At 38.9% G+C, this 9008-nt stretch overlaps 1 pseudogene; it reads right to left on the bottom strand.

Moving 5' to 3' along the window:
- Window positions 1-4753: 4753 nt before the first annotated feature.
- On the bottom strand, window positions 4754-4871 carry LOC124725095 (annotated as a pseudogene).
- Window positions 4872-9008: the final 4137 nt, after the last annotated feature.

The raw sequence follows: 9008 nt of genomic DNA, 5'->3' as shown, positions 1-9008 counted from the left end.
CTTGCCTTGTTTCCCAAACTCTTCAGCAGTTCTGCTGGAAAATCACCTATTCCACATGCCTTCCTATTCTTCATCTCCTTCAGCGCCTTTTCTAATTCTGCTTCCAAGATGATAAATCCCTTTCCATCTTCCGGCACATATTGCTCCTCTTCAACCTTAATTTCGCTTTGCGTTTCATGCCCCTTATACAGACATACAATATATTCTTGCCATCTGTTCAAAACCTCCTGTGGTTCTTCTGCTAGAATACCATCCGTTACACATGGATATCAAATTTGAATAGGGAAAGATATCAGCTGGATTACATCCTGATACAAAAAAGGTTTAGGAACTGTTTGAAGAATGCTAAAGTTTATCCAGGAGTGGATATAAATTCAGACCACAACCTAGTGATGTGAGAAATACTAGTGAAGTTGAAAAAAGTCTGGAGAGGTAAAGCAGAGGAAAGATTAAACATAGAAAGACTCAAAGAGGTAGGAAAGGCATCAGATTTGGAGAACAGATTTATCGAAAAATGGCAAAGAGGTAGTGTTGATGAAAGTGTCAATGACAAGTGGATAAAAATGAGGGACTCTGCCAAAGAAATACTAGGAAAGAATGGATAACAGAAAACATGTTGAAAAAGATGGAAGAGCGCAGAACGTGGAAAAGTGTAGAAACTGAAGAGGGCAAAAAGAGGTACAGGAAACTGAATAATGAATTAGGAAGAGAAACTGAAGAAGCAAGAGAAAAATGGACGAAACAGAAATGCAGTGAAATAGAGAAAATGGAGAGAGAGGGAAAGTATGAAATGATGTATAGACAGACTAGCTAGTGAGAACATAAAAGAAAGGGGAATAACATGGAAATAGGTGCAATTACAAGACCTGGTTATGGTAGTGGCCCATGTGGCACTATCAGGTATTGGTGATCAGACATCCTAAAACCTGTCACACAACATTATGTTTGTGGCAAAGTGGGTGTTATTACATTGAACTCTTCTTACAGTTGCTCATACAAACATCGCAACAGTAATAGTACTGTGCACTTTGTGCAGTAGATATTTCAGAATTTCAGTCGCGTGAGTTCCTATTTGGAAATATGCTTACCCAGTTCAAACTATGATCCCTAAACGTGTGTAGTGAGAATTTAGCGTTGCTGTTTAGAGTACGTGTGTAACATCAAGGTACTGTTTTGGTGGTGATCTTTCAGTATACATTAATAAGAAAATTTACTGAGCACTCTTTCCTGGTAATATTGTACTATTATTTTTATTAAGTGATATGACACAATATTTTATGTATGCTACGTCTCTTGTAGATCTGATATGCAGTAGTGTTTGAAAATCACTTCCACAATTCTGTATTTATGTAGAGTGATAATGTTCAGCTTTAGATTGACTGTTTTTTCCTCTGTTCGTTAAGGAAATTTGTAGCTGTTGTAAAGAAAGGAAGCAAACCAAGTATGTCCATTTATGATATGGCTTCACTCTCATGTGTGAAAAACTTAGGAATTCCATTTGAAAGTGCTGCTCATGAATTTGTTTCTGTTAGCTTCACATTTGACAGCAAAAATTTAGTTGCCATTTTAGGATCGCCTGACTGGACAATGCTGTATTATAACTGGCAAAATGGAAAAGTTGAGAGTTCAACAAAAGCTGTGCCACCAAACAGCAGTGGATCAGTTTCACAAGTAAGTATCTGACAAACAGCAGTGGATCAGTTTCACAAGTAAATGTCTGACACAAAACTGCAGCGTTCATAACTGCAGTTTGCACTTAAATTTTTTCTGTTTTACAGTGCTGCACTAAGTGCTCAAATAACATACATTAGTATGATAGATAAACTCTCGAAGACTGCTTAATGCTCTCCATCATTTATATACAGCATTTTTACTATTCTGCATTGACTTTATATAAACCAATTTTGGGGAAAAAAGTCATTCAAAGCATTGATTTAAGAGAATAATATGGTTCCTATCAGGCCAATGCTTTTGCCATTGGCAGTTCATCAGCTTTGATCTTGTGTTCTAAAAGAGGTTTAAGACAGTATCTTAAAGCACTGTGAATTGTGTGATTGCTGTTGCACCTATAAGACCGTTACAAGGCAGTATTTGCTCTAAGATCATCAGTTATTCTCACTTTGGTTATGTCCTATTGTTTTTTACACCTCCCTTGAACAAGTAACTGCACGCATTGCTTATAAATTCTTTTATCTTGAAGTTGCTTCACTAATTGCTCTTTTGGATCATAAAACTGAATTGCAGCACTCACTCCCACTTCATTCATTCCATCATCCACCGAGTATTGAAATTCATTTACACATAAGCAGTTCCTTGTTTTGTGTGAAATGTTATGTGGTCTGACTAGACTTGCTCCTCTCCTGCTACTATACCTTCTGCAGTTAATGTACCCAAAGATTGAGCCGTACTCAAATTGGAAAATTGTAGGACTTAAATGGCTGCTATTCTGACAGCACTGAATTATTAATTAATCCTGCAAAAGTGCATAAACTGTCAAATTTTCACACAAACTGCAGTGTTTATTTTATGGTTGACTCACGTATGGATGAGTGGTCCAGGCTCAGAACTTCCATCACTTCATTTGTACCTTTGCACAAAGCTGTATTCAAGGTTAAGGGGGGATGTAACGGAAAATGTAAACATTTATTTTAAAAAAGCATTACAGCCATATTTATTATAGTACAAATCTAAAGTTTTACATGTATAAAGCAAAAGAGCTGTGTTTTAATGGAAAAATATAATAAAATATGCAGGACCAATATTTTGCCAGAAATTTGAAATTTTAATTTTTGTATTGACATTTTTTAATAAAAAGCCGTAACTCAATTTCTAATTATGCAATTAATCTGAAAATTTTATTGCAGTGTCCCGAAAAGGTTGTAAGACCACTGAACTACAGTTATTAATTTATGGTACAAATTATATCATTAACAGAGTTTTTAATTTTGCACATCCAAAATTAACTTTTTATCTACATACAGTCATCTAAAAATCAGAATGTAATTGCAAGATCTTATGTTTTTTAGTTCCAGTGAGGCAGCAACATGTTGCAAACAGTTCCTGAAAATTTCATAGCATTAGTGCATATACTTTTTGAGAAAGGGCTTCTAATAACATAAAAAATGTAAAACAAAGAAAATGAGGTTCAAAGATTTTCTTCTCATACTTCTACATGTAATAAGCTTACCTCAATTTTAAAATCCTCCAAACTGATACTCCTCATCCTCCAGGTTTCTCTTCTCTCCTCTTCGAATCTGCCTGGCCTGTATTTGCAGATAAGACACTGACCTTTAAGCTTTCTTGAGCCTGCTCTTGTTGATGATGTAAAATGCTTTTGTTGTAAACACACCAGGATCTATACCAACTCTCTGCAGCACTTCAATTCTGCCATTATTTCCATCATTTTAACATAAAATTGCATCATAGACAGCTATTTTGAGTACTTCAAGTCCACAGAATGTCCTTTTTAAGCATCTAATTCAAATTAAATTATTGAGACTTCCATTTGCATTTTGTGTCTTTCTGTGAAGACATTTCCTCAGTAAATCAGGGTTTGCAAGAAACCTGAATTTGGGCTTAATTGCATTCACAACAGGTTCTGGTAATGAGTGTTAATGTGAATACATCTCATTTCTGTTGTTGAATTTACACCAGTTGTCTTTTTGACATAGATTGTGCATTGGTGTTTGGTCAGCGGAGAGTTTGTGGATAAAACTTGCCCACACAGCACACCTCATTGCCTCTAAATTATGTGTGTTTTTTCCTTATAGCTCTCCAATAAAATAACTGAAGAGAATCAATTTCTTTCAGAGTAAGCCTGCCTTTTCCTCCTAGTGGTTTTCAATCCTCAAGTACTTCACCTTTCTTCTCGTTCAGAAACCAACAAAGCACACCACCAAGCCTCTTTTGGATATGGCCAACACATTCCAACTTTTCTATTGTTGTATTGTATGGATTTTTATCTGTTACAGCTTTGAACAGAGAGGAGTCTCTATCACCAAAGTATTTAGTATATCTAACACCATACTGGTCCTCAGACCTGGAGAACATCCTCACATTTGCAGCAGCCTCCATGCCCTCACTTGAGCCACTGAAATTTTTAGAGCATGCTACTACATGCTTTTCTTGCCACAGTTTCTCACTGTCTTCATCATTGGACATTTTCCTTATTGCACATTGGTGGCAGTATTTAGACATAATTTCTACATCTAAAACTTTACCTGAGTCAATAGCAGTAACAGATACAACTCCATACAGAGATGTGTGACCCCTTTTCATCCATGTCCCATCTACAGACACACACAGGTCAGTGACATTTGTAGGAGATTCACTGTCATGAATATCTGCCCAGGATCTATTTCTTTTTGGTTTATTTCCACAATTCCTCCACTGCTTTCTTCATAGAAATTGTGGCAGTATCACATACAGCATCATACGTTTCTTTATTTATTTTTCCAAGCCTTGCACAAGGTGGAGGGAGGCATGTTCAGAAAACCACACAATAAATTGCCTCCTTCCCTGCCCTGGCCAAGGCATCTCAGAGCATATAAAGCACTCCGTCATCAGGCCACAAGTGACCCATCGGGACCATCCGACCACCGTGTCATCCTCAGTTGAGGATGCGGATAGGAGGGGCGTGTGGTCAGCACACCGCTCTCCCGGTCGTTACAATGGTTTTCTTTGACCGGAGCCGCCACTATTCGGTCGAGTAGCTCCTCACTTGGAATCACGAGGCTGAGTGCACCCCGAACAATGGCAACAGCACATGGCGGCCCGGATGGTCACCCATCCAAGTGACAGCCACGCCCGACAGCGCTTAACTTCGGTGATCTGACGGGAACCGGTGTATCCACTGCGGCAAGGTTGTTGCCATCTCAGAGCATATGCTAACCTAAAATTGCTTTCTGAGGTACCAGTGTCAGTTTTTTGGAGGAGGAAAATGAAAATTCATAGCCACACAAATTACAAATTAATTTAAAATCACAAGCTATTCCCACTCTTCTTTCTTCAACAACAATCATGCGTTCCGTATTTTTACAGTTGACACATGAACATGAAAACTTTATAGCCTAGTAGAAATCGTTATTGGAGTAGAAGAAATCATTGGGCAACAGAGGAGATATTGAATTTAATTGATGAAAGGAGAAAATATAAAAACAAGGTAAATGAACCAGGCAAAAAGGAATACAAACGTCTCAAAAATGAGATCAACAGGAAATGCAAAATGGCTAAGCAAGCATTGCTAGAGGACAAATGTAAGGACGTAGAGGCATGTACTACTGTGGGTAAGGTAGATACTGCCTATAGGAAAATTAAAGAGACCTTTGGAGAACGAGAACCACTTGTACGAATATCAAGAGCTCAGATGGAAACCCAGTTCTAAGTGAAGAAGGGAAAGCAAAAAGGTGGAAGGAGTATACAGAGGGTCTATACAAGGGCGATGTACTTGAGGGCAATAATATGGAAAGGGAAGAGGATGTAGATGAAGATGAAATGGGAGATACGATACTGCGTGAAGAATTTGACAGAGCACTGAAAGACCAAAGTTGAAATAAGGCCCCAGGAGTAGACGACATTCCTTCACAACTACTGATAGCCTTGGGAGATGGAGCCATGACAAAACTCTACCATCTGGTGAGCAAGATGCAGAGACTGGTGAAATACCCTCAGACTTCAAGAAGAATGTAGTAATTCCAATCCCAAAGAAAGCAGGTGTTGACAGATGTGAAAATTACCGAACAATCAGTTTATAAGTCACAACTGCTAAATACTAATGCGAATTCTTTACAGATGTATGGAAAAACTGGTAGAAACCGACCTCGGGGAAGATCAGTTTCGATTCTGTAGAAATAATGGAACACGTGAGGGAATACTGACCTTATGACTTATCTTAGAAGAAAGATTAAGGAAAGGCAAACCTACGTTTCTAGCATTTGTAGACTTCAAGAAAGCTTTTGACAATGTTGACTGGAATACTCTCTTTCAAATTCTAAAGGGGCAGGGGTAAAATACATGGAGTGAAAGGCTATTTACAATTTGTACAGAAACCAGATGGCAGTTATAAGAGTCGAGGGGCATGAAAGGGAAGCAGTGGTTGGGAAGGGAGTGAGACAGGGTTGTAGCCTCTGCCCGATGTTATTCAATTTGTTTATTAAGCAAGCAGTAAAGGAAACAAAAAAAAATTGGAGTAGGCATTAAAATCCATGGAGAAGAAATAAAAACTTTGAGGTTTCCCGTTGACATTGTAATTCTGTCAGAGACAGCAAAGGACCTGGAAGAGCAGTTGAATCGAATGGACAGTGATTTGAAAGGAGGACGTAAGATGAACATCAACAAAATCAAAATGATGATAATGGAATGTAGTCAAATTAAATCAGGTGATGCTGAGGGAATTAGATTATGAAATGAGACTCTTAAAGTAGTAGATGAGTTTCGCTGTTTGAGGAGCAAAATAACTGATGATGGTCAAAATAGAGCGGATATAAAATGTAGACTGGCAATAGCAAGGAAAGTGTTTCTGAAGAAGAGAAATTTGTTAACATTTATAACGTAGATTTAAATGTCGGGAAGTCTTTTCTGAATGTATTTGTATGGAGTGTAGCTGTGTATGGAAGTAAAACATGGATGATAAACTGTATAGAAATGTGCTGCTACAGAAGAATGCTGAAGATTAGATGAGTAGATCACATAACTAATGAGGAGGTACTGAATAGAACTGGGGAGAAGAGGAATTTGTGGCACTACTTGACTAGAAGAAGGGATCGTTTGGTAGGACATGTTCTTAGGCACCATGGGGTCACCAATTTAGTATTGGAGGGAAGTGTGGAGCATAAAAATCATAGAGGGAGACCAAGAGATGAATACAGTAAGTAGATACATAACGATTTAGGTTGCAATAGTTACTCAAAGATAAAGAAACTTGCATGGGATAGAGTAGCATGGACAGCTGCATCAAACCAGTCTCTAGACTGAAGACCACAACAACAACAACAATTAATTTTCCAATGTGGGTGGATAAACACCATATTATAATTATTCTTTATTCATCCAGTAAATCTCTACTGATTGTGGGATGGCATTTGTGCGTGGGGCGCACAGTCACCCCCCCCCCCCCCCCCCCCCCCCACACACACACACACACACACACACACAAATATATACTGAAGACCCAAAGAAACCGGTACACCTGTATAATATTGTTAGGGTCTCTGCGAGCACGCAGATGTGCCTTAACACGACATGGCAAGGAGTCAATTAATTTCTGAAGTAGTGCTGGAGGGAATTTACACCATGAATCCTGCAGTGCTGTCCATAAATCTGTAAGAATGGGGAGGCGAGGTCTCTTGTGAATAGAAAAATTGCAGGGCATCCCAGATAAGCTCAGTCATGTTCATGTCTCGGGAGTTTGGTGGCCAGAGGAAGTGTTTAAATTCAGAAGAGTGTTCCTGGAGCCACTCTGCAGTAATTCTAGACATATGGAGTGTCATATTGTTCTACTGGAATTGCCCAAGTCCGCTGGAATGGACAATGGACATGAGTGGATGTAGGTATCAGGGGTCCCATATCACTTCAACCGCACATGCCCCAAACCATTACAGAGCCTCCACCAACTTGAACAGTCCACTGCTGATATGCAGGGTCCATGGATTCATGAGGTTGTCTCCATACTTGTACACGTCCATCTGCTTGATACAATATGAAACAAAACTCGTCCAACTAGGCAACATGTTTCCAGTCATCAACAGTTGAATGTCAGTGTTGACAGGCAAGGCATAAAGATTTGTGTCATGCAGTCATCACAGATACATGAATGGGCCTTTGGCTCTAAAAGCCCATATCAATGGTGTTTCATGGAGTGGTTCGCATGCTGACACTTGTTGATGGCTCAGCATTGAAATCCACAGCAATTTGCGGAAGGGTTGCACTAATGCCATGTCCAACAATTCTCTTCAGTCGTTGCTGGTCCCATTCTTGCAGGATCTTTTTCTGGCTGCAGCAATGTTGGAGATTTGATGTTTTACCGGATTCCTGATATTCATAGTACACTCCTGAAATGGTAATACAGGAAAATCCCCACTTCATCACTACCTCAGAAATGCTGTGTCCCATCACTCATGCGCCAGCTATAACACTATGTTCAAGCTCACTTGAATCTTGATAACCTGCTTACCTGCAGTTGTAGCAGCAGTAACCGATCTAATAACTGCGCCAGACACTTGTCTTATATAGGCATTGCTGACTGCAGTGCCGTATTCTGCCTATTTGCAGATCTCAGTATTTGAATATGCATGCTTATGAACTTGTTTTAGCAGCAGCGGTTTTTGCATATTCTTACATTAAGTCTGTTGTACTGCACAGTATCTAAAAATTCTGCCACTGAATTGAAGCAGAGATCTAATGAGAATGTACTTAGGGATTTATGAAACAGTGAAAATAGGGAAATAACTTTTATTTGGTAGACCATTGTACATTTGTATATCACTATTTGTATTGGAGGTTTTAAAGAGTGTTGCCCTTACTAACTGGACACTGAGTACGTCTTTTTATCTGCTAACATGTTCATCTACATTATAGTTTTTATTTATCTCTTTTAAGTACTTTCTCACATTTTTACAAATTTCTAGAATAAAAATGCAGGAGAGTAGGAGTATCGAAGACTTCTCATAGAGGCGCTTGCAGGAAACTGTTTGTCCTGCATGATGCTTGCTCATATACCACTTTTTTACTGAGCTAGCAGTTGTGCTATCCCAGAATATAATGCCGTACTGTAGAATGATGTGGAACTGGGAAAAGTATGCAATTCAAACAGTGTGGAAGCTTGGTTCACGTGCGACTAAACATAGTCTGTAGCATACTTTCTTCAGTGTTGCATTTGTTTTTGTTATGTGTGTCTGCCATTTAAAATCCTGTTGAAGTCTTATGCCCAAAAATTTTGTTTCCAGTGAGGGGGTAATTCCACTGGCATTGATTGTCACAGAGGTTTTGGAGGCTTCCCCTTTTAAACAGAA

This window comes from Schistocerca piceifrons, chromosome 1, assembly GCF_021461385.2.
Source record: "Schistocerca piceifrons isolate TAMUIC-IGC-003096 chromosome 1, iqSchPice1.1, whole genome shotgun sequence".
Taxonomy (NCBI): domain Eukaryota; kingdom Metazoa; phylum Arthropoda; class Insecta; order Orthoptera; family Acrididae; genus Schistocerca; species Schistocerca piceifrons.
This window is presented reverse-complemented; position numbering and strand designations above follow the sequence as displayed.